At 39.9% G+C, this 27,412-nt stretch overlaps 1 long non-coding RNA gene across 4 annotated transcripts in view; it reads right to left on the minus strand.

Annotated features, from left to right (window-relative positions):
• Positions 1-250: 250 nt before the first annotated feature.
• The window catches only part of LOC140517646 (uncharacterized), a 150,548-nt gene continuing 123,386 nt past the window's right edge, over positions 251-27,412 (minus strand). The window contains exons 3-7 of one of the 4 annotated variants that reach the window (XR_011971686.1): positions 13,996-14,120; positions 13,246-13,328; positions 3,267-3,501; positions 1,142-1,255; positions 251-961 (exon numbers count right to left, since the gene is read on the minus strand). This is a non-coding gene — a long non-coding RNA (uncharacterized lncRNA). Of the gene's footprint in view, positions 962-1,141; positions 3,502-5,525; positions 11,636-13,245; positions 13,329-13,995; positions 14,121-27,412 lie in introns of those variants that run through there. The other 3 variants (XR_011971685.1, XR_011971683.1, XR_011971684.1) reach the window with 3 other exon arrangements.

The raw sequence follows: 27,412 nt of genomic DNA on the forward strand, positions 1-27,412 counted from the left end.
TGTATGTATAATATAATATATGTATATATGTTCACATGTATATGAAAAGTGAAAAATAAGCATTAACTAGGTCTTTGTGTAATAGATAAATTCCTTTAGAATAAAGGTGATCATACTCCCAGTACCAGATACAAGGTTGACACATAGTAGGACCTTAATAGTCCTATTAGCACCTAATAGCACCGAATAGTCCATAGAATAAAATATATTAACCAATAATTCTTAAGAGGCAAAAAGGAAATTATAGTATTTGTGTCTTTGAACTTTCCAGATAAAGCAATGCCTGATAGATCATAAAACTAAAGGTCAGCTTAGCCCATCAAGAAGAAGGAGGTTTAATCAACAAGGACTAAAGGGTTTACATGATTTTTTTTTCTTTTTCTTTTTTTTTTTAGCACTTTAACAATTGTATCACTTACAGACAGTGTATATTTCACGAAGAAATTTCTTTTCCCTTCAAGGCTCTGACATGCATAGAAGAATTTTTCAACTTTATATAAAAAAGGTGAGGATTAGATACTGAAAAAATACTGTCAAGTTGGAAGGTACATCTTCAGCATTTTTAGGAGAAAAATCCAGTATTAAAAGAAATGTGTTTATTAACACTTAATCCATGAAATACACTAGGCTTGTGCCTGCTGATCACAGTATCGGATATCTTGCATACTCGATAAACTATTAAATCTTATTCTGTTATTCTGCTTTTTGATGTGCCTATAACTCAAATTCATTGATATTTATTCTGAAAAAAAAAATGACATCCACCTCCTGAGTAGGATAGGGACTCTGCAAAGTCTGTATGCTTAAACTGTCAGTTCTGTCAGTGTGTGGCAAAGAGGTGGAGACGACACGAATTGTAGAATCCTCTGCCTCTTTGGAACAGCCATCCCAGATTTTATTGGCATTATTTTTATATTGTCTAAATTTTTGTCAGTATCCTTTCTTCTTGCACAGAGCCATCCTAGATGATGAATATTTTAAAGAAAACAAAAAGAGAAAAACAGATATGAGGGAAACTGATCAATACATCAAAAAATTCTAAAAAGATTTTTATTGATACAGATCTAGATCCCTGGACCTTCACAGATGAGTATGCTCTTCTTTGGAGATACTTTGGTCCTTTGTAATTTTGAACACTCACTTGTCTTTGTTTTTGGATTCTTTCCATTTTCCTTGTTGTAACGGCTCTCCATATTGCTTTCTTCTTCTGCTTACTACCTTCAAAATCAGTTTGTCTCCATTTTTCCAGGCATATCTGCATTCATCAAATTTGTCATGTGCAGTATAGCATTGCTACATTACATACATACATCAAAATTAGTTTCATTACATTCCAATCAAAGGACAGCTAATATATTTAATTATTTAATATGTTATCTAATATATTTCACTTTCTTGGTTACCACAAATATATATATTAACATTTTCATGTGTACTGAAACTTTCTACTTTTCAACGATTTCCTTGGAGTAGAAGTTCAGTAGTTGAATCTTTAGGCAGAAAGGTGTGGACATGCTAATCACTTTATTTGAGCAATTTTTATTGGCTTTCCTAAATTGTTGTACTGATTTACAGCTCCACCAAAAATGCAACAATATGCCTCTATTCTCACAACTCTTCTAACATTCCCATGTTTCACCCTTTCTAATTTCCTGAGAATAAACTGAAATCTTAGGATTGTTATAATTCGCCTTTCTCTTGTGATTAATGATTTGTAATTGTAATCTTTCATAATCTTGACAATGAATTTATATTCCTTTGCAAACTCATTGTACATATCCTTTACCCCCTTATTTACTGAGGAATACCTTTGGGTATCACATACAAACATTATATTTAACACATATACATAAACACACATTTACATAAGCATGTACTCATGTGTATGTTTATGCATACATCTATGTCTACACACATGTAGTTAGGTTTCCTTATATTTTAATAGAAGACTGTTAGAGAAAATTTTACATATTAAAGTATAATTTAATTTAATTTCTCTTTGTTTTGAGTTCCAAATTCTCTCCATCCCTCCACCCTCTCTAACACCCATTCAGAAGGCAAGAAATGCAAAGCTCTTATATACTAAATCACACAAAATATGTTTCCTCATTAGCCATGTTATGAGGAGTGGGAGAAACCAGAAAAATAACAAAAAAAATATTTCCACTCAACAGTGAGAGTCCATCAGTTTTCTCTCTGGAGGTGGATAGCATTTTTTCATCATAAGTCCTTTGGAACTATCATGGATCATTGCATCGATCAGAATTGCTAAGTCTTTCACAATTGATTTTTCTTATGTTATATGTCCTTCTGGTTCTTTTTACTTCACTTTTAATGATTTCATATAAATATTCCCAGGTGTGTCTTCCTTTGTTGAAGCTATCTTCTTCATCATTTCTTACGGAACAAAATCATTCCATCACATTCGTATACAATAACTTATTCAGCCATTCCCCAATTGATGGGAATCCCGAGTTCTTTTAATTTGAAATTCTCTATTAACAGTTTAAAACATTTTATATGATTATTGATTGCTTTGATTTCTTCTTTTGGAAACTGCCTATTCATAACCTTTGAACATTTATCAATTGGGGAATGGTTCTTATTTTTATGGATTTTATTCACTTCCCTACATATTTGAGAAATTAATCCTTTATCAGAAAATCTTGCTCTAAAATTTCCCTTCCAGTTTCCTTTTTGTAATTTTATCTGTATTGATTTTGTGCAAAATATTTTAAATTTAATGTAATAAAAATCATCCATTTTACTTCCTATGTCCTTCCTATCTCTTGTTTGATCATGAACTAAACCCCTATCCCCAGTCAGAGATTAAGTAACTTTCCTGGAGTCATATGGCTATTCAGGTGTCACTGAATCTGTTCATCTAAGTCTCTGAATTCTTTATATACATCCCTATCTATGGCACAGTAATGGTCCATTACATTCATGCACCACAGATTATCATTCCCTGATTTAAGTCCTCAGTTTTTGCTCTAAGGGTCTTACACTATTTCCTAAAAGGGTCTTCCCCTTTTGAAAACTGGGTTTTCTAGTGATTTCAGGGACAATGGTGATTCTATTGTTGATGACAGTGGGCCATACCAGTGAGCCCAGAGTTAAGTATGTTTGTCTCCATTCTGGAAATGGATATAACTGACTCTTGGGTGGATGATAATCAGAAAATGAATAGAAGACCTTTTTCCATTTGGTACCCCTCCACTGCTTGATGTACACAGGGGCTGGTTTAAACTAAGACCAGAACTCACCGTTTCCTGACAACAGTTTCACCCAGATACAGTCAGCACAGTCACAGTCATTTCTGTTGATAATCCAGTCCTGGATCCCAATGCCTGGCTTCCCCATGCCCATCTTTTCATTCCAATCAGCTTTCAGGTCCACCAGCTGAGACTTGAAAAAGTTCTCAGACCCATATCTTCTCAGTAGTAGACTGTGCCATTCACCTAATTTCTTGGTAATTGATCATTTTATTAATCGTACCAGCTGAAAAATAATAAAAGGTGTCAGTGGCACTCTCAAATGCCAAAGGCCACTTTATTTTCTTTACAAAGATACACTGATTTTGTTTGTATGGCATCTTTTTAATTTCATATTATCAGTGATTGATTTTATTTGTTTTTGTAATTGTCCCTAACCCATGTTTAAAACTCCATTTCTGTATAACTATGAAAGGTATATGACATCTTTCTCCTAAATATTTTATGCTATGATCTTTAATATTAAGGTCATATATATATATATACACCAATTTTTATTGTGGAATACTGTATAAGGTATTAGTCTAAATTTAATCTTGTAGACTGCTTTCCAGTTTTCCCAATAGCTATTACCATGTACTAAGTTCTTTAATAAATTTCCTTTTGATATCTAGGCCTTAGGCCTAGCACATAGCTAGGGATCAACAACTGTTTTTTGCAGGGATAATAATAGATAACATTTACATGACACTTACCAATGTGCCAGACACTATGCTAAGTGCTTCACAATTAACTCATGTAATCCTCATAACCACACTGTGAGCTAGGTGCTATTATCCCCATTTTACAAGTAAAGGTACTCAGGCATGTGCGTTCATCCTTCATCGCCAAGGAAGACCATGCCATAAGAGAAACAATGACATGATTTGCACTTGACTTTGTTTTGAGTGAGGGAGGACTGTTCAGGTTAGCAGCCTCACTCCTTCTCCAGAGCCATCTGAATCCAGTGACCCAGTATTCATCAAGATGACTGGAGATGACCCAGGATGAGGCAATTGGGGTTAAGTGACTTGCCCAAGGTCACACAGCTAGTGAGGTGAGATGTGAACTCAGGTCCTCGTGACTCCTGCACTGGTGCTCTATCCACTTCACCACCTAGCTGTCCCAGGTACTCAGGCCAACAAAGACTAAGAACTTTGCCCAGGTGGAGGAAATTAGAAAATTAGGCCAGGCACACCCAGTTCTTTAATTACTTGACAGGAAAGACCATGACTAGCAGCAGAATACAGGTCAACAACCACATCTTAATTACCATAGAGGGTATGGGTGCAAAAAGCACTTGGAGGCAGAGACAAGCAGGGAAAGTGATGTAGAGACATAGTGTGGGGCTGGGGGAATGCAAAATGAAGGTGATAGGTTGGGGAAGAGTATGGGGAGGAGATATCAGTTATATGATGGCGGCTTGGAATTGGGAGCACATGAGTAGCATGGCCCTTAGCAAATGGAAGAGGACCCAGGGGCAGGAGCCTGAGGCCTCATTTTAGGGAATTTGGGGGGAATGACTTTCTTAACTTTGACATTTTGGGGTTAATTCATTAACATATCCAAATTATCTCAAAATTATTGGTAAAATCTTATTGTTAACATGTCCACATCATCTCAAAACCGTCAGCACCACTTGCCCAGCTGCTCTGACTTTGGAAGACTGGAGATTGTCTGAGCTTTTTCAATCATAGGACCAAGATGGCTGACAGCCTCAAGCACTTCTGCTGATTCAGCACACACTACCAGAATGCTGTCGTTGGTGTATGGTATAACTGATAAATTCACCCTCTTTGATCTTTGAGATAGTTTGTAAGTATACCCTGAAACCTCATGTCCTGCCATTGTCTCTTTGTACTGGCTATTTAGGAAATTATTACACTGACCAGAAAGAAATGCTGCTGGTAAGGGGACCCTGAAGGAGAAAGAATTTTAATATACACATCAAGGACATGTTTGAGGCTAAATTTGAACTTGGATCTTCCTGATTATTCCTGCCCTCTGTTCATTGTACCACATGTGAATGGATGGATTAATGAATGAATGATTGAATTAGTGCTTTCCTCTAGAGAAGGCAAAAACTAGGAGGTATTCCTTTTCTTCAAGAAAGACAGCATTGGACATTCATTTGTAATCAACATGAAAATCTTTTAAAAAGATTTGTTTTAAAAACTTTTTTAGATTTAAAAAAATGTTATGTGTTTACAAAATAATTTCCAATTGATATAGAAAACACAATAATATCACAAATAAATCAAATTTGCGTAATCTACTTTTTATTTTTCTAAACTTAAAAAATAAACAAACATGACTTGAGGTTTATAAAGCATGCTACACAAAAGAAACATTGGAAACTTTCTCAAATTCATATTTTTTAATCCCTGGAGAAGGGAAGGAAGTAGTTTTTTTTTTTTTCCCATTGCCATGGTATTTATACAGCTTTTCTCTTTCTGTTGCAGAATGTGTCTCAAAATTAGTGAAACTCATGGGAACACAAACTTCCAGAGATCCTCAACTTGAACCTGCACCAAGCACTTTCCTCCCAACCCCAGCATTCAATGGGGTCAGGAAGGTGTGACACTTTTGACAACAGTAGCTGAAGCTGAATTTTTGAAACACTTAACTGAAATAACTTCATTTGAGCCTTCCAATGACTCTGCGAGGGAGTACCATTTTATAGATAAAGACAGTGAAGCTTAGAGCAACATCAAGGTCACACAACCTAGCTTCAGGGTCTACTTGTTGTCATGTGCTGTGCATGTATATCATTCAGTGACCTTTGATCAAAATGAGCAGTAATTATTTTCCTTTTGGTTTTAATACCAAATGCTTAGAGCTAAGCAGCATAGCCAAGTATGCTGGACCTCCTCTTGAGGAGTGGGCCTTTGCCCATTCACATAGGGATTTCAGGCTCAGTCTGACCCTGCTTGTCACCCCAGTGCCTCTGGGAGGGTTGTTAAGGCACCCACAGGCCAACTCCAATCATATGGTCCAAGGACACTTCTTATATCAATTCTGAAACCCTTGTGCCTCAGGGAAAGAGAGTCATAACACCCATTTAATAGTTATAGTTAGAGAACTAGTAATAGAAAATAGACACTTCCTCTAACTCTTAAACTAAAGGTCCATCATTAGAAATGAGAGCATACAGTTTCTCAGTGCACAGACCATGGGCTGACGTCTGGAAAGACCTGGGGCAGCGTTCTGACGCTTACATGCCAAGGCTCTGACCCTGATCCCCTGTCTGGCTTGTTTTGTCATCCACAACATGAGTACGACTTCAGAGGTGCCTTTCCTTCATTGAATTCTGCCCCAATATCCTGATTCTAGTGCCTGAATTTCCACCATTAGGACATCTTTTTTTTTTGGTTAAGAAGTAAACTTCTAAGAAAAATGCAAAACACTTGCAGTGCAAATTCAAAAGGTAAAATGTCCTGGCAATTCTGATCAGCCCTGAGGCCCTTGCATGATCAGAATATGATCATCTCTGATGAAATAGGAAATTTAGAATGAGTGTTGATGGTAGAAGAGGGAAAGAACCATCCCTCTCTTCCTTTTCAAAGACTGACAAAAGCAGCCAGTCAGAGCAGCCCAGGATCAGTGTCTGAGGGATTCTGGATTTGCCCAATCCTAATCAAAGAGGCCAAGAGGGGCTCAGGGCATCTGCATGTCTGTAGCAGGGCTCCCTGCCCAGTCTGAAGATGATGCCAGGGGAGCCTCCTCCAGGACCTCTGCTGGCTGACTTTGCTTTCTGTCCCTCCTTCCTTTGACTTGCTTCAGGTTGGGTCCTGTCCCCAGAGACAGAGGCCATATCTTCTTCCTAGTCCCATACCCCTAGTACCCCTTGGCTTAACTGTCACTCTCTACAGCCTGCTTTAACCTAGAGCCCTTTGTCCAAATATACCAGCAGTATTCAGCTCCCCTGGCACTTGAGGGAAATCCCCACCAATGGAGGAAGAAATTTTGTGCCAGGGAAGAATCAGGATTTCACCCAATCTCTCAAGGATCCTTGCCCAGACACTCCCAGAAGAGCTGTCCACCCAGGACCCAAGGCTTCAGGCCCTCACCCTCTGCCATCCCAGACCTAGCAGGGAGTTGGCTGTGACCCAGACCCCACCATTCTGCCTTACCAAAAGTTCATTCCTTTGTTTGCTCTTGGCTTCCTCAATAATAGAACTTCTCCAACTTACTCCTAGATTCATCCTCCTTCTCCCCTCTTCCTTTATCCTCCCTGCCTTCCCCAACTCTCTAGTGATCCTCATTCCAGGCAGCAGGGAATGCAGGTAGAATGGAAAGGCACCAGCCACCAAGCCAAGTAGGACCATAGGGCATGACTCAGGGGCCTCCTCCAAGGCCCACCAACAAGATTCTCTTCAAGCTCAGACAGAAGAGATGACATTCTAGAAAATGAAAAGGAGTTTCCTCAATTGCCCCTTATATGTTGCTGGGGTTGAAGCAGGAGGAGGAAGCATTGTGAATGGACAAGGGAAGAGGAAGCAGGAGAGAAAAGACCTCATGTAAGCAGGAGGGAACTACATTCTGTGGCAACTGGCATGTGGAAGAGGTGCTCCACCCACAATCCCACCAGGAGGGAAAATCAGGCCTCCAAGTTTCAGTATGGAAAGGCAGCAGGGTGAGAGCTATCTAGAAGCAGAGGAAGCAAACAACAGTCAATCCTTCCCATTCTAGACAAAGGTCTAGAATGCCAGGCTCACTGTGGACCAGTTGCCTAGGCACAGTGAGCTGGCTTAGGCCTCAAAGCAGATCAGAGAGGAGCTCAGAAAGTGGAGCAGAGGGAGAGTAAGAGGGGGCAAAATGAAGCAGAAGGCCATGTTGGAAGAGTCTCTTCTTTGTACATAGACAATGAGAGGATGGTGAATCAAGAGTTTGAAATTCTCCAAGAGTTTGGGGGGTGGGGAACCCCACCCCGCAGGAGCTGGGTTCACGTGGGACTCTGGCCTTTATGGTGCAGAATGTAACACCAAACCTGAAGGATCCAGAAAGCCCAGAGAGTGGGTTTGGGGGTGGCAGGAGGGGGTAATCTAATGATTGCCATTAGAGTGTCAAGGGCATTTGGATGAGTTGATTTGCCATTAAAGAATGAGGGAATCTGTGTGGATAAGCATGCATAAGTCCAGAAACTTGCAGAAGGTCCCCTTGGCCCTGACTGCAGAGTAAAGGGAGTGAGAAGACATTTGACTGTGCTGTGGCCTAGTAATGAGTTACCCCTTGCCCCTAACTCCACCAGCATATATTACATGAGTACAACATCAGTAGGTCTGAAAAGGGTCCAACCCTAGGGGTCTGAGTTGTGGCCCCCAGAATCACCATTGGACTTCATTGTTCAGGGAAGAGAGAGAGGATGTCTAGCAACAGGTGGTCTAAAGACCCTTGGAGAAATACCACCACGAAGAATGGTATAAGGGCAAGAGTAGCTTCCCCTAAACAGAGCCTATCTGCCTCTCTCTCCCCGGACCTGACTGAATTCCAGTAGCTGCTTTTGACTAACAAATACCTCCTCCACCTTTCTCCCTTGGATAAAGGATAAAAATGACTTCTCCCCACTTTATCCCAACACACACACACACACACACACACACACACACACACACACACCTGGAGAGAGACAAGGAAGGAGGAGCACCATTTTCTTCTCCTGAATTCTAGTATATACCAATCCCCAGAGTTCCTCCTTATTTCACTATTCTTTCTCCTGACTTTTCCACTTTCCCTGTTTTCCCAAACCTGCCCAGATCTCCCTGTGCCGGATATCCTCAGATTACCTGACTAAGTGAGAAAGATAAGACAGGCCTTCCACTGTCTTGGTGCAGCTGAGGGACATCCACAAAGGCAGAATACCCCATGGTGTGTAGCCGGCTTGTTCTAGAGGCCAGTCTCTACCCTTCTGGCTCCCTCCAGGACTCTTGGATGGTGCCTCTATCTTGAAGAATTTCAAAGTCTCCTTGTTAAAGAGGGGCCCCATGTGATCTGGGAAGCCTCAGAAAACAATACTGGACATGGATGCAGGCTCCTAACAAACCTGACCCCACCAGGATCATCCTAAAGTATCCTGCGCTGCTCCTTCCAATGGAAGTTGGTGAGCAGAGGCTCAATGGCTGCCACTAGCTAGGACTGAACCCAACTACATCTGGGTGAGACAGTCTTAGAGAAACTGTTTAACTTAACTGGAAGATCTTGGGATCCTTTCTAAAAGGTATTCTCTCCTCTCACTAGAAATACCAGACCCTGGGGGAGTGAAGAGGGGAAACAAATTCCTCTGTCCTGAATCATTATGACTTGACCAGGTGCAGGCTCATGGATACTAGAGAGTTCCATAGGTCCCAGATCTAGGACCTGGCAGGACAGGGAGGTCTACCACACTGTATTCAGGGTAAAGAGGCAAATTGGCTTATCTCCTCTGACTGGTTATCCATATTAAGGCTTTTTAAGTCTGCATCTCAGTACCAGAGGGGGCTCACCATTGGGGCCCCCAATTCCCAAGACCAAGATTACTTTCCTCCTGTCTAAGAACTGCACATTTGGAAATGGACTTGCTGTGGCTCCTCCACAGCCTTCTTTTCTTCATCATTGGGCCGAAAGTTGGCCTCTCTTCCTCAGATGGCAAGCCCTTCTTCGCTTTACTGCCTCCAGCCCAAACCCAGCTCTAAGCCCAGTTCCTAAAAGAGTCTGAGCCTCAGCAAATACAGACATAAATATCTGGATTGTCTGCATCCCCTCCCAAGCTGAGGTTCAGTCATCCAGCACCCTGAGATGAAGAAGAGCTAGAACCTGTTCCCAAAGTGCAGAATAACATAAGGATACGATGATCCTGACCTTCTAGTGTTCTTTTTGTAGGGGCTCATGATAGAAGACACAGTAAGAGGAAGAAGGGGTATAGGGAATGGTATTATTGACTGAAACCAAAAGGATATGGTTTGAGTATGTAAAGAGAATAGGAAGGGCAAAGGGTATCTTGAGAAAAGACCAAAGCAAAGAAGTCAATCTCATCAGCTCCTATGGATTCAATTGACATTTCTTTGCAGATGACTCCCAAATTTATTGAATCCCAGTTTCTCTCCCGTGAGCTTTAGTCATTCACCTATTGCCTAATGAAGATCTCCATTATTTCCAAAACAAGATTCATCATCTCCAGCCCCATCTCCCAACCAAAAAAGAAAAGAAACTTTACTCCTCCTCCAAACTTTGCTAATTCTGTTTCAGGCACCTCCATCTTTCAAGTAACCAAGGTTTCTAACCTCAGAATAATTTTCTCTCCCCCTCCCCTTTCTGTAGCCAATCATTGAGGAATCTTGTCTATTCTACCTCCTAATGGGATCTCCCTCTCTCCCTTTTACTCCCACCCAGTTCAAGACTTAATTCCTTCCCTTAATTCTTCTTGCCAGGCCTACCGAAATAGCCTCCTGACTGAACTCTGCCTAGAACACTGCCCCTTTGTCTCCTACAATGCATCCTTGCCCAACTGCTAAAATGAAATTCTTAACACGGCAGATGTTGGCTCAATTATTCCCCTTCTTGAGAAGATTCAGTGGTTCTCTGTGCTCCATATAATAATATACATACTCTTTTCTTTTGAATTTAAAGTATTTCACAATCTGACTGGAGGCAGACTGTCTAACTGTAAGTCAGAATACTCTGCTTCCAGAATCACTCTATATTCACTCCCCAAGTGCTTGCTCTTTCTCCACCATGTACCCCATACCCTTTCTTGTGCCCCAGATGCATTTTGTGGAGTCATCTCTTCTAATCCCTGACTCTTGGCATCCCTGGTCCAATTTTAATTACAGTACCAGTGCCATACCTTTTCGTGATTCCTCCCAGTGGTGCTCCCCCACATTCCTTTGTACAGCAATAGTTTCTATTTAAACATTTGCATTTTACTCTAGTAGTGTCCAAGCTCTCTGAGGGCAGATGCTTTTTTCATTTTTTTCTCTTTGTATGCCAGAAGAGGGTACAACTGGGAACATAGTGGTTACCTAGTGCTTTCTACATTGTATCATATTGAATTGACTTAAGGCTGGAGCTCTATTCAGCAGGAGATATGCTTCTATTCCAGTATAACGGGCTTCAAAGAATTAGCCATTGGTGAAGAAAGGTGTGGCTGTGCTTGTGCCCAGAGTGTCTCGCTCCTTGCCCAGAAGCTCAACTTTGCTAGGGAATCCTCCTGAGAAGCTGCTGATACCACAGGTCATCCAAGGTTTGACCTTTGTCAGGAATGTCTCTCCTCTCATTCTTTGACTCCTGGACATTTGCCTGTACTCTCCTCACTTTGGCATTCACACACAGACCTGTCTGTAAAGGATGTTGGGGGCAGTTTCCCTTTGGTCGAGTAAGCATCATGGTCAGATTAAATGGAGAAGCTGTATTGAGAAAATGAAGGTGATTTGATAAGGCAGAAAAAATCCCCAAGAAATATAGGTGAGAAGGAAGGTAAGTTGGAAATGCCCACATATTCCCATAGAAGTTCCTGATTCATATAATTAATTTGAAATATCTCCACAGTGATAGGTTACCCTCTTTCTTTCACAACTAACTGGAGAAGAGAGTAGGCAAGCCCACAAAGTGGCCTGGGAACACAGGAATGGCCAAGAGGGGTAAATCTTCTTCTTAACCTTTAATCAAAAGTCTTCCATTTAGCCTTGCTTCTTAATTCACTTGTTCCTGTCATGACTTACAAAGTTCTACCCCTACAAAACTGTTCACTTGGTTGTCCTCCTACCAATGGGCTTCTGCATGCTCCTTTCAGGCCTAAACTCATCTCCCATTTCCTTTCTTTAAATTCCCTTTTTAGGACCCTGGCTCACAATAACTTGACTCTTAGAATTTCTATTGACCTTATTATCTCTCTATATATGCTTATGCTTCCTTGAGACTCTCCACATTTAACTACCTTAAAATATTCACACCTTTTTTTTTTCTTTGATTCTGTAAATCCCTGGATGGCAAGAACCAATTTGCATATTTCTTTATGCTGTACACATTCCCAACACAGGATCACTTAAGTTGACTCATAGAAATTGAAAGATAGAAAGAAATCTGAGGTTAGCTACTCCACACAGATGGGAAATGCCAATGCCCTCCATAACATTCCCAGTAAGGAAGTCACCTAGTCTTGCTGGATGGCAGGGATTAGCTATGAGAATTAGGGTTCAAAAATTCCCTTGATTGACTCCAACTTCAGGGCAAACTGAATAAGATACTTTTTAATAGAAATAAATTAAAAATGTAAAATGGGATTCAAAAGTCAGTTTCACAATACAAGACTAGAGAGGTAGAAATTTGTCTGAAAAAGGTCTGTGAGTTTTGATGGACCACAAGCTCAATATAAGTTAACTTTATGATAGAGCAGCCAGAAAGTGAATACTGTTAGACTGTAGTGAAATAGCAAATGCCATGCATGGGGAGGAAGACATTGCTCCTGTGGTATGTCTGCCCTGGTCAAGTCAGACCCTTCTGTTCAATTCTAGGTGTTGTGCTAGTAGGCTGGGGAAGCTTACTAGGTTTAACCGCCAAGGCCAGGACTAGAAGCAGTGGAAGTCAGCTGAGAAGAGATCCAGTGAGACTGAACTCCTTCTTCTGTTCCCTACATTCCATGCTGGCTTACTGTGAGCTTGTCTCTCATCCTTAACGTAGGAAGTGCTATCTGGCCCTGCCTCTTCAATTATGCCCTCATTTACATTGGTTTTTAATCCACAGTGTAGGAATTTATATTGATTCCCACCAAATTAGTCTCTTGTCTCAGTCTTCCTAACATTCTTTGTGTATTTGTGTCTATGTATATATGTGCATATTTCTAACTCTGGCATCTCAGGCATTGTTTATTACTTTCAAGTTGAGGCCACCTGCAGCTCTGAGGAGCAAGATTCCCATCCAAATAAAAAATTCCAGATGGAACCAGGAAAGAAAAGTTCATAGCTCAGACCAAGGGCCACTCCCACTAAGCACATCACCTTGGACTTGTGATCCTTACCTTATCTGAGCTTCATTTTCTTCATCTGCAATATGGAGATCATGAGACCTGATCTGCCTCTTTCCCAGGAGTGTTAGAGGAATCTGCTTAGATAATGGAGATAGAGCCATTGGTCATCATAATTTTTATATCAATGTGGGGGAGGGGGAAAGCAGGGTTTTTTATATAATAAGATACATTTCTCTATAACTGTTTCTTGGTAGAGTCTCACTTGGGTGTGGAGGGCATAAATCCAAGAGCTTGGCAAGTCGTACAAGACTGAAAAGACTCCTGGGATGGGCTTGGGGATAGAAAGGTCATGTTCACACTATTAGGTTCATCTTTCTGATGGGTTGATGTATCAAGAAGTTTGGGGCCCAAGTAACCCGATTGTGAAAACTGTCTGAGAAGGGTGGTGGTGCTATTAATGGTGGCAGGGAGAGAAGACTTCCATCATTCTTGTCAAACATATGCCACTTGATTGAGAGTTGAGTACAGGGAAATTTAGAGGAAGAAGAGGAACAGCTGATTATGAACAAGACACATGGGTCAGAATCCTTAATTAAGGAACCTAAAGGAGAGGATTTGGGAGCCTGTGCTCAATGCCAGCTGGCAGGCCATGTTTCTCATCCCAAAAGGGAAGAGACTAGTGACACTGAATGGAGTGTAAGATCTGTGACATCTCAGAGGACAAGATGTGAATTTTCCAACATTTACTTCATCTTTGAAGAGTGCTAGATGCCTTGTCAATTCTTCAAGGTCTATACTCACCTTCTATTTGGAAGCAGCCTGCACAGTAAATGTTGGAGAAGGCAAAGTTAAGCCACCTTCAGTTGGTCATTTGCAAACATTTTCTTCTTTTCTAACAGGGCTTCATTTTCCCATGTCAGTGAAAGCTTAAACCAAGTGGAAAAAGAGATAAGGCACATTAAATGACTATAGAAAGATGGTAAATTGGGTAGAGACTTAGATGAAGAGTAAGAAAGAGTGTGAATGAAGCCATGTAGCAAGTGAATTCACCTCTTTGCCTCAGTTTCTTCATCTTTAAAATGAGAGTAATAGCACCTAATCCATAAAGTTGTTGTGAGCCAACACATATAAAGTGCTTTAAAAGCTTTAAAAATTCTATTTGAGTGTGAACTATTATTGTTATTGTTACTATTCTTATGCATTTTATTATATATTTTATTATTGTTATCTAGTACCACGTGCACATGGCTAAGTATTTCTTATCATGGCTAGTTAAGAATATTTTACTTAGAGGAGGTACAGCCAAGATGATGGAGTAGAAGCACAAACCTGCTAGAGCTCTGCCCCCAGAGCCTTTTGAAATACATGAAAAAATGACTCTAAATAAATTCTGGAGAAGCATAAGCCACAAAATGACAGAGTGAAACAAATTTCCAGTCCAAGACAGACTAGAAGGCCAGCAGGAAGGGTCTATAGCACCAGGCGTAGAGTGGAGTGCAGAGTAGCCCTCCCCAGCACAGACAGGACTGGGGTGCTGAATCATAGGCAACCACCACAGTTTCCAGATTTCTCAACCCACAAATGCCAAAGATAGCTTCAAAAGGTCAGTGAGAAAGCTCTTTCACCTGAGTGAGAAGGGAGTCCAGTCCAGCCCCAGTCCCAGGGTGGTGGCTGCCACTGCCTCTGCAGCAGCGGGTTCTGAAGCTCTCATTCTACAGAAGGTGGGGGAATCAAGCAGCTGATCTGGGTCTCAGTGCTGAGAGGCAGCTCTGTGGTGAGGAGGAGTGCTGGCATCATGGAGCTGGTGGCAGCTGAAGTTCCAGGGCAGAAAAGAGTGCTTGTGGTTGCTCACAGACCAGACCACAGGCCAACAGAGGAGCAAATACTTCTCGCTTGATTATGTCACTTTGGAGGAACTGAGAACTTACACGTCCCTAGAGCTATCTCAGGGAACAGGTACACAAAACCTCTGAAGCCTGGGATAGTATACCGTCCACTTGAGAAAGGGCTCAAAAGTCAAGTAATTGGCTGGGGAAATGCCCAAAATGGCAAAAAAAAGAAAATAAGAGGACAGAAGGTTACTTGCTTGGTGGAAAGTTATTTTCTTCTATCCTTTTGGGATGAGGAAGATCAGTTGACAAAAGGGGTCCAAAAAGCCAATAAGGAGAAGAATGCTTTAAAAATCTTTATTGGGAGGGGCGGAACCAAGATGGTGGAGTGAAAGCAACGACTCACCTAAGCTCCTGGAAAAATTCCTCTGGATATCTCTGGGGGGAGAGTCTGACCAGACTTTGGAGGTGTAGAATCCAGTGGGTGACGGACTTTGACGGATTCGGAGCCCAGGCTGGACCGGAGGGTCCACGGGAGGGATCTGTTCCGCGGGGGTAAGACCCCGGCGCACAGCGCAGCGCGGTCAGTGTGGCAGGGCGGAGGGGACCAGAGGAGCCCGAGAGTGGCGGGCGAGACCAGCAGAGCAGGAGATAAGCCAGGCCGAGCCGGTGAGAGCCGCTGAGTGCCAGACATCAGCGCAGCAGCCCTTGAGATCTTCAGCCTGAAGACGGACTTCGGTGGGTCACTACTTGAACTTCCAGGAACTGGGATGGCAGAGTGATCAGTAAGTGCTCTCTCCTCCCCCCTGATGACCGTGAGGGAACCATAAAATTCTTCCCCAGATTAATCCTGGATCAGCGGGAACAGCAGAAGGGGGCGGGTGGTCTCATAACACCAGAGGCTGGAAAAGTGGCAAAGGGGGATTCTTCCTACTGTGGTGGAGGCGATCTGGAGGGACAGATGACCCAGGGCAGAGAAAATTCACACTGAGACCCAGGCAAGCCTCAGAGCCAGGAGACGAGCCCCAGGAGGGGCGGGAACACGCGTTAGCTTCTAGGCGTGCCCCAGACCTCCAGGGGAAAAGGGAAGACAATAGGGAAGCTGGGATCACCATCCCCTGACCTTGCCTTTGCCTCAAGTCAGCTGAGGAGATATCCTGAGACCAGACCACACCTCCCACACACCTAACAAGCTAACCCCAGGGTTGATCTGGGAAACAAAAAACAAAAACCTGCTTTTAGCCCAGACACACATCAGCTCAACTTAAAGATCTGTACCTTCTGACTGAAAGAACCAAAAGCTACAATACTCAGCCAACATCATGAATCGGAAGAAGCAGACGAAAAGTGAAAAAACCATAGAATCTTTCTATGGGGATAAGGACCAAAACACAAACACCAAAGAGGTTAGAGCTGAGACTGTACTTCCATCTGAAACCTCAGATGGGACTATGAATTTCTCACAAGCACAACTAGATTACCTGGAACGTCTGAAGAAGGATATAAAAGAAAAACTGGCCAATGATTTTAAAACTATAAAAAAAGAATTCACTGATGAGAACATCACCCTGAAAAAGAAAATTGAAGAAATGGAAAAGGAAGTTCAAAAATTAACTGGAGAGAATAATTCCCTAAAAGGAAGAGCTAATCAAATGGAAAAGGAAACCCAAAACCTAATTGAGAAAATTGATCAGATGGAAAAGGAAACCCAAAACCTAACTGGGAAAATTGGTCGAATGGAAAAAGAAGTACAAAAATTAAATGGAGAAAATAGCTCCTTAAAGGGAAAAATTGGTCAGATGGAAAAGGAGATGGAAAAGCTAACTGAAGAAAACACTACGATGAAGATTAGAATTGGGCAAGTAGAAACTAATGACTCAATGAGGCAACAAGAATCAGTCAAACAAAATCTAAAGAATGAAAAGATAGAAGAAAATGTAAAATATTTAATTAGAAAAACAACTGACCTGGAAAATAGATCCAGGAGAGAAAATCTAAGAATTATTGGCCTGCCAGAAACCCATGATGAAGAAAAGAGTCTGGACAATATCTTCCAGGAAATCATCAAGGAAAACTGTCCAGAAGTACTAGACTCGGAGGGCAGAATAGTCATCGAAAGAATCCACCGTTCCCCTCCCGAAAGGGATCCCAAACTCAAAACCCCAAGAAATATAGTTGCCAAATTCCAGAGCTATCAAGTGAAGGAGAAAATACTACAAGCAGCCAGAAAGAAACAATTCAAATATCAAGGACACACAGTCAGGATCACACAGGACCTTGCAGCTTCTACATTAAAAGATCAAAAGAATTGGAACCCAATATTCCGTAAGGCAAAGGAGTTGGGACTTCAACCAAGGATCAACTACCCAGCAAAGTTCAGCATAACATTTCAGGCAAGGAGAAAGTCATTCAACGAAATAAGGGATTTCCAGAGCTTCCTGACCAAAACACCAGAACTCAATAGACAATTTGATCTTCAAATGCAGGTCTCCAGAGAATCATAAAAAGGTAAACAGAGGGGAAAAAACAAAAACTAAAACTTGCTACTCAATTAGGGCAAACTGTTTACCTCCCTATAAGGGAAGATGATACCTGTTAATCTTGAGAACTGTGCAGCTATTATGATAAAAGGGATATATGTAGAGGGAACGGGCATAAAATAAATGATGTCATGTCAAAAATATGATTTAAGTATGAGAAGGGAATGTAATAGGAGGTGTGGAAAGGGGGAAGCAGAAAATGGCAAATTATATCACAGGAAGAAGTACAAAACTATAGTAGAGGGAAGGAGGGGAGGGAGATGAGCATTGTTTGAGAGGTACTCTCATCTGATTTGTTCAAAGGAGGGAACAATAATCTTAAGTAGACAAGCCTAACTAGCTCTATAGGTAGTAGGAGGGGAAGGGGGAAGCAAGGGGAGGGTGGCTAAAAGGGAGGAAAGAAGCAATAAGAGTAAAGGGAACTAAAAGGGAGGGGGGTCAAAAGAAGGAGGGGAAGGCTGCAGGAGGAGGGGGAGAAAAGTGAATACTATTGAGGAGGGGAAGGGAGACGGAAGAGCTAAAAGCACAAATGGTGGGAAAGAGGTTGGAGGGAAATTCACAGATTGTAATCATAACTGTGAATGTGAATGGAATGAACTCTCCCTTAAAACGGAGACGGATAGCAGAATGGATTAAAAGCCATAATACAACAATATGCTGCTTACAAGAAACACATTTGAAACGGGGGGATACACATAGGATAAAGGTCAAAGGATGGAGCAGAATATATTGTGCCTCAGCTCATGTAAGAAAGGCAGGAGTAGCAATCCTAATCTCAGACAAAGCAAAAGCAGAAATACATCTAATCAAAAGGGATAAGGATGGAAATTATATCCTGCTAAAAGGCACCATAGACAATGAAGCAATATCATTACTAAACATGTATGCTCCAAGTGGTATAGCATCCAGATTCTTAGAGGAGAGGTTGGGGGAGTTGAAGGAAGAAATTGATAGCAAAACTATACTAGTGGGGGACCTCAACCTCCCCCTCTCTGAACTCGATAAATCCAACCTCAAAATAAACAAGAAAGAGGTTAAGGAGGTAAATAAAACTCTAGATAAGGTAGATATGATAGATCTTTGGAGAAAATTAAATGGGAGTAGAAAGGAATATACTTTTTTCTCAGCGGTACATGGAACATTTACAAAAATTGACCATGTACTAGGACATAAAAATCTCACAATCCAGTGCAGAAACGTAGAGATAATCAATGCATCCTTTTCAGATCATAATGCATTAAAAATTACATGTAATAAAAGGCCATGGAAAGAGAAACCAAAAATCAATTGGAAACTAAATAATCTAATTCTAAAGAAGGGTTGGGTTAAAGAAGAAATCATAGAAACAATCAACAATTTCATTCGAGAGAATGACAATAGTGAGACAACATACCAAAACTTATGGGATACTGCAAAAGTAGTTATTAGAGGATGTTTTATATCTTTGAATGCTTACATAAATAAAATAGAGAAAGAGGAGATCAATGACTTAGGCTTGCAGTTGAAAAAGCTAGAAAAAGAACAAATTGAAAATCCCCAAGTAAAAACTAAATTAGAAATACTGAAAACCAAAGGAGAGATCAATAAAATTGAAATTAAGAAAACTATTGAATTAATAAATAAAACGAATAGTTGGTTTTATGAAAAACTAATAAAATTGATAAACCTTTGGTCAATCTGATCAAAAAAAAGAAAGAAGAAAACCAAATTACTAATATTAAAAATGAAAAGGGTGAACTCACCTCCAATGAGGAGGAAATTAAAACAATAATTAGAAACTACTTTGCCCAACTTTATGCCCACAAATTCGATAATCTAAACGAGATGGATGAATATTTTAAAAAATACAAATTGCCCAGATTAACAGAAGAGGAAGTTGAATACTTCAACAACCCCATCTCAGAAAAAGAAATTGAACAAGCCATCAATGAACTCCCTAGGAAAAAATCTCCAGGGCCAGATAGATTCACAAGTGAATTCTATCAAACATTTAAAGAACAGTTAATTACAATACTACATACACTTTTCTTGAAAATTGGGGAAGAAGGAGTCCTCCCAAATTCTTTCTATGATACAAATATGGTTTTGATACCCAAACCAGGAAGAGACAAAACAGAGAAAGAAAATTATAGACCAATTTCCCTAATGAATATAGATGCAAAAATTTTAAATAAGATTCTAGCAAAACGAATACAGCATCTTATCACGAGATTAATACATTATGATCAGGTAGGATTCATACCAGGACTACAGGGCTGGTTCAATATTAGGAAAACTATTAGCATTGTCGATCACATCAACAACAAAGCTAACAAAAACCACATGATTATCTCAATAGATGCAGAAAAAGCTTTTGACAAAATACAACATCCATTCCTATTAAAAACATTGGAGAATGTAGGAATAAAGGGAACTTTCCATAAAATAATAAGCAGTATCTATCTAAAACCTTCATCAAGCATTATATGCAATGGGGATAAGCTAGATGCATTCCCAATAAGATCAGGGGTGAAACAAGGTTGTCCATTATCACCACTATTATTTAATATGGTACTAGAAATGTTAGCTGTAGCAATTAGACAAGATAAAGATATCCAAGGAATTAAAATAGCCAAAGAAGAAACTAAGTTATCACTCTTTGCAGATGATATGATGATTTACCTAGAGAATCCCAGAGATTCAAGTAAAAAATTACTTGAATTAATAAACAACTTTGGCAAAGTTGCAGGGTACAAAATAAACCCACACAAATCTTCTGCATTCCTATATATTAGCAACAAAGTCCAACAGCAAGAGATAGAAAGAGATATCCCATTTAAAGTTAGGGTAGACAGTATGAAATACTTAGGAGTCTACCTGCCAAAACAAACCCAGGGATTATATGAACACAATTACAAGACACTTTTTGCACAAATAAAGTCAGATTTAAGTAAGTGGAAAAACATTAGTTGCTCATGGGTAGGCCGTGCTAATATAATAAAAATGACAATTCTACCCAAATTAATATACTTATTTAGTGCCATACCAATTAAACTATCAGACAATTACTTTCTAGAGCTGGACAAAATAATATCAAAATTCATTTGGAAAAACAAAAGGTCCAGAATATCAAAGGGACTAATGTAAAGAAATGCTTGGGAAGGTGGCCTAGTGCTACCAGACCTCAAACTACTATAAAGCAGCAATTATCAAAACCACTTGGTATTGGCTAAGAAACAGAGAGGTAGACAAGTGGAATAGACTTGGCACTCAAGATGCAGTAGGCAAGGAATATAGCAACCTTATGTTTGATAAACCCAAGGACCCCAGCTTCTGGGATAAGAACTCATTGTTTGACAAAAATTGCTGGGAAAACTGGATAACAGTGTGGCGGAAATTAGGCATAGACCCATACCTGATACCGTACACAAGAATAAAGTCCAAATGGGTACATGATTTAGGTATAAAGATTGATACCATGAATAAACTGGAGAAGCAAGGAATAGTGTATTTATCAGATCTATGGAGAAGGGAAGAATTCTTTACTAAAGGAGAGATAGAATGCATTATGAAATGCAAAATGGATAACTTTGATTACATTAAACTGAGAAGTTTTTGCACAACCAAACCCAATGCAACCAAAATCCGGAGGGATGTAGTAAATTGGGTAAGAATTTTTACAGCTAAGCTCGGGGATAAAGGCCTCATTTCTTGAATTTATAGAGAACCGATCCAAATGTATAATCATACAAGTCATTCTCCAATTGATAAATGGTCAAAGGATATGATCAGGCAATTTTCAGAGGAAGAAATTAAAGCTATCTATAATCATATGAAAAAATGCTCTAAATCACTATTGGTTAGAGAGATGCAAATCAAAACAACTCTGAGGTACCACATCACACCTATATGATTGGCAAACATGACAGAACAAGAAAATGATAAATGCTGGAGAGGATGTGGGAAAGTTGGAACATTAATTCATTGTTGGTGGAGCTGTGAGCGCATCCAACCATTCTGGAGAGCAATTTGGAACTATGCCCAAAGGGCTACAAAAATGTGCATACCCTTTGACCCAGCAATATCGCTACTAGGACTATATCCCCAAGAGATCATAAAAATGGGAAAGGGTCCCACATGTACAAAAATATTTATAGCAGCACTCTATGTAGTTGCCAAAAACTGGAAGTCAAGGGGATGCCATCAATTGGGGAATGGCTGAATAAATGATGGTATATGAATGTAATGGAGTACTATTGTGCCATAAGAAATGATGAACAAGAAGACTTCAGAGAGGCCTGGAAGGACTTATATGACCTGATGCTGAGTGAAAGGAGTAGAACCAGGAGAACTTTTTGCACAGCAACAACCACAGTGTGTGAGAGTTTTTTCTGGTAGACTTAGATTTGTGTAATAACACAAGAACTTCTTAGCAAAAAAAAAAAACAAAAATCCCAATGGAGGATCTCAAGGCAAAATGCCTGCCACACTCAGAGAGAGAAATATGGAAGTCACTCACATATTGTAGCAGATCATGTTTGTGTATGTGTATGTGTTTGTGTATCATGTTCTGATTTGTTATACGATTACTTTCATTTATCTTAGTCTGACTACATAGCATGACTATAGTGAAAATATACTCAATAGGTAAGTATATGTAGAATCTATACAGAATTGTATGCAGTCGTGGGGAGGGAGGAGGGTAGTGGGGAGTAGGCGGGGAGGGATAAAATCGCAATTGTATGGCAGTGATTGTTAAACATTACAAAATAAAAAAAAATAAACTTCACAAGTATAAAAAAAAAATAAAAATCTTTATTGGCCAAATGTAAAAGGAGATCCAAAACCTCACTGAATAAAATATTTCTTTAAAAATTAAAATGGAGCAGATGAAAGCTAATGACTTTATGAGAAAACAAGAAATGATAAAACAATGAAAATATAGAAGTCAATGTGAATTATGTCAGTGGAAAAACAACTGACCAGAAAATATATCCAAGAGAGATAATTTAAAAATTATTGGTCTACCTGAAAACTGTGATAAAAAAGAGGCATCATCTTCCAAAAATTATCAAGGAAAACTGCCCTGATATTCTAGAAGCAGAGAGTAAAATAGAAATGGAAAGAATTCACCAATTACCTCTTGAAAGAGACCCCAAAAGGAAAACTCCTTGGAATACTGTAGCCAAATCCCAAAGCTCCGTGGTCAAGGAGAAAATATCACAAGCATCTAGAAAGAAACAATTCAAGTACTATGGAAATATAATCAGGATAACACAACACTTAGCACCTTCTACACTAAGGCATCAAAGGGCTTGGGACATGATATTCCAAAAGGCAAAGGAAATAGGATTAAAACCAAGAATAACCTTCCCAGCAAAACTGAGTATAATACTTGGGGAGAAAAATGATTATGTTGAAAAGACCATAGCTGAACAGAAAATTTGACTTTCAAATACAAAATCAAGAGAAACATGAAAAGGTAAACAGTAAAGAGATACAATAAGGAACTCATTAAAGCTGAACTGTTTACATTCTTATATGGAAAAATGATATTTGCAACTCATGTGACCTTTCTGAGTATTAGAGTAGCTAGAGGGAATACACACAAGCACATATACATACGTATATGCATATACGTATGTATATGTGTATGTATATATATATGTGTATATATGTATGTATGTAGGCATGTATCTTTACGTATGTGCATATTTTGTACGTGTGTGTACATATGTGCACACACATACATGTGTACATACATAGACTGTGTGTATTTACACACATGTGCATGTGCACACACTCACACAGACAGAGGGCATGAAATGTGAAAACAGAATGCCTACAAAATAAAATGTATTTTTGAGTGGAATGTACTAGGAGTAAGAGAAATTCAGTGGTAGAACGAAGGAAATCTTCTCACATAAAGGAGGCGAGAAAGAGCTTTCACAAGGGAGGGGAAGATGGGGGAGATGAAAAGAAATAAGTTGAGTCTTACTCTCATGAGATTTGACTTGAGGGAATAACAGTCAACTGGGTATGGATATCTACTTTAAGCTGCAGGAAGTTAGAGGGGAAAGGTTAGGGCAGGGAAGATAATACAAGGAATGTCGAATTGGGGAAAGGGATAATTAGAAGCAAACACTACTGTGGGGGGAACAGGTCAAGGGAGAGAATGGAGTAAATGGAAGACAGGACAGGATAGAGGGAAATGTGGTTAGTTTTTCACAACATAACTGTTATGGAAGTGTTTTGCATGGCTACATATATATGGCTTATATATGTATACATACATACATACATACACACATACATACATACATACACACACACACACACACACACACACACACGCACATATATATATATATATATATATAGGTTGCTTCCTCGATGGGTGAGGAGGGAGGGAGAGCATAAGAAACTTGAAGTTTTAAAAATCAATATTAAATTTGTTTTTGCATACAACTGGTATATAAGATGTACAGACAATGGGGTATAGAAATCTATTTTGCCCTACGGGAAAATGGGGGGGTTGGAAAAAAGTCGGGGTGATAGAAGGGAGGAAAGACTGGGGAAATGGTAGGTGGGGAGTATGCTGTACTGGAGTGGGGGGTGGGAGAGATGGGAAGAAAATTTGGAATTCAAATTCTTATGAAAGTGAATGTTGAAAACTGGAAAGAATAAATAAATCATACATTAAAATTTTAGAAAGAATGAAAGAATATTTACTTAAAGTAAATGAAAAATGAAAAATGAGTATTGATAAAAGTAGTAGACAATCTGAAAAAAATGAATTTATAAAATAGAGTTTCACATTATGCATGAACATGCTGACCCCTGAAAACAAACAAATAATAAAACAAAAACTCAAGAACTAAGCACACTGGTGCTCAATAAAATTCATTATTGAATTTATATTCATTTATTCATTCATTTATCTATCTCTCTATTTATTTAATACTATGTGGGCCTGTTTTATTTTTTCCATCTTTTCTCCTCTTATTTTCTTCTTTTAAGTCAAACTTTATCATTGCCCACTCCTCTGCCATGGTGCCCTTCTCTCTTCTTTCTCAATGCATTCATTCAAGCTCCACCTTCCTCCCCTCTTCCCTCCCCCTTCCATGACCACAAGTCTCTGTACTTTAGTAGAGAGAGAGTCAAATGTTTCTTTACTGAGGTCTACCTCTTTATACAGATTACAGAACTGAAGTCTAGAAGGGACCTTTAACTATCATGTAGCCTTCATTTCATCAATGACAAATGGAAGCCAAGAGAAGGGCAATGGTTTGTCCAAGTTAAGTCAAACAGGAGGAGGAAAGTCCAGAAGTGTATTTGATGGGAAGGAGAACATGGAAAAGAGTGATGTTTGATAGAATGTGATTGACTTCCTTCTCTGGTGTCTTCCTGCCAACAGTTTAATTACTTCTGCCCCAAGTATCTTCACCCATCTCTTCCCACATTACATATTATCTCGTTTCTGTCCAGGTGGCTTATACAATACATGCAAGGATAATCAGCTGATTGAGTTTATGCCTATATTGATTTCCACCTTAACAGATTCCAACATCTTACTTGTATCTTCTGGATTTACTCACCTGAATATCACTTTTCAATATATAGCTCTTACTCCCATCCCCAGCTGCACCTATCATCTTTCTTTTGAGTAAGGTATAGCCACCTACAGCCACAATCCAAACATGGTATTCATCCCAGCAAGTCTCAGTGACATTTATGAGGTCAAGTATTCCTCTAAGAAATTCTAGTTCTTTAAATTGTTTTCTGAACATTGGAAAATGTATATCATTATGTATACATAATTGAGACTAAGGCTTTCATTTATGACTTATTTTTTTAAATCTCTTGTGAACAGCTGAATGTTACAGGAACTGTCTTCTTTCTTCATTTAACCTGCTCTGTACTATTTATCTTAAGGAAGGTGCATTGACAGTTTTCTCAATCTCTTTCTCTCTTTCTTAACCCCTTAGACAAGATCCCAAGAAACCTGGTAAAGACATTCTTCCTACAATTTGTTAATAATCATCCATCTCTGGCTGGAACTGTCATACTTTAAGCCATTGGCCAGAAGTCATTTTCTTCCATTTTCAGACAGCAGCTTCTTATTTCACCTTCCAAAATCAATATCTCATCTACATCCACTGCAGCTTCCAAGTATAACATTAACAAAAATATAACCTGGATACTTCTCTTCTCCAGTGATTTTTCCAGGCCTTCATAATCATTAGCAAAGTTTTCAACCTTTTCAACCAGTCATCAAAAGTGAGGCAGCATCATCAATTTTGAGAAGTCTTTCAAGTTTCTCTGGTATATTTTGGATCCAGGCTCCTGATGGACAATCAAACCTCCCAGTGTCATAGATACAGAATCAGAATTTTTGGCTCAATTACACCCTCAGTCCCATATTCTAACTGATCTTTGGGCCATACCAACTGATCTCTCCACTAGAGACCTTCAGCTGCTCTCCTCCTACATGTTATTCTTTTATGGACAAGGCACTGCCTCCTCAGAGTAACATTCTTTTCTGAAAGAGGTCTACCTTGATTAACTTAGATTACATATCTGGTCTTTTCCTTACTTTGCTCCTCTTCTACCCTCTAATATCTGGATAACAAGAGTCGAGGTGTTTGTTCCTCCCACCACCTCCACTGAAAATTCACTTTGATTTCCTTCAGAAGACATGTTCTTTCTAAGAAGTAATTTCAGAGTCCTTTGACCTTCTCTCCAGAGACCTGAAAACCAGTAATCAGGTACTCAACTGGCAGCAATATCAAAAACTCAGATAAAACAAGACAATGCACATTTCCCCTACTGTGTCATCTGATTAGGATGTCAGTCTTATTTCTAATAACAATTTGTAGGTGTTGAAAGTTCACCTTAAGTATTTCGTCGTATTGTTTAGTTATCACATATGAGGAGAAAAAAGTGAGACTGGTGACCCTGCAGAGTCCTCCCTCACTCAAAACAAAGTCAAGTGCAAGTCAAGTCATCATTTCTCTGATGGCATGGTCTTCTTCGAAAAGAAGGACAAGCACAACAATCTGTGAGTAGACCCAGCTGCTGGGTAACTCAGCTCCTCCTCACCTGTATGTCTCCCCCTCCCCTTCCTTCTCCTCTCCAAAGGAAGGTAAATTTGGATGGCCAAAGGACGCCCAGTTAACTTGGGATTTACTGGCTGGGTTTCTCCTCCTTCCCTTACCTCCTCTCCTCTCCCCTCCCCTCCCCTCCCCTCCCTTCCCCTCTCCTCTCCTCTCCTCTCCTCTCCTCTCCTCTCCTCTCCTCTCCTCTCCTCTCCTCTCCTCTCCTTCCCTTCCCAAAACCTCAAATCTACTGCACTCTTAGGCCATAGATTAAACAACACTAGGACCCTGCCCAAGCAACACTTAAGGGCTATTTTCTGGACTCTTCTAACTTAACAGTGATTATCAATAGTAATTGTTGTAGCTGTTTCACTCTCAGTTTTTAGTGGGATTTAGTTATGTTTCTTTGTCTGATTAAAGGTGCCATCCCCTGACTACTCTTAAACAGGCCTACTCACTGACAGTACTCACCCTAAGTGAGTACCCGAATAGGCTTCAGCCTAAAGGGGCCAAGGTCTCCCATTTCATCCTGGGCCATCTCCAGTCGTCCTGATGAATATATAGTCAGTGGATCCATATGACTCAAGAGGAGAAACTGAGGCTAGTGACTTTGCACAACCCTCCCTCACTCAAAACAAAGTCAAGTGCAAGTCATGTCATCATTTCTTTGATGGCATGGTCTTCTTCAGAAATGAAGGACAAGCACAATAATCATCACATATACCTCTCACTCTTGGCATTCTCATTCACTGCTTCTCTTCTACTGCAAGTT

Source organism: Notamacropus eugenii, chromosome 1 (assembly GCF_028372415.1).
Source record: "Notamacropus eugenii isolate mMacEug1 chromosome 1, mMacEug1.pri_v2, whole genome shotgun sequence".
Classification (NCBI taxonomy): domain Eukaryota; kingdom Metazoa; phylum Chordata; class Mammalia; order Diprotodontia; family Macropodidae; genus Notamacropus; species Notamacropus eugenii.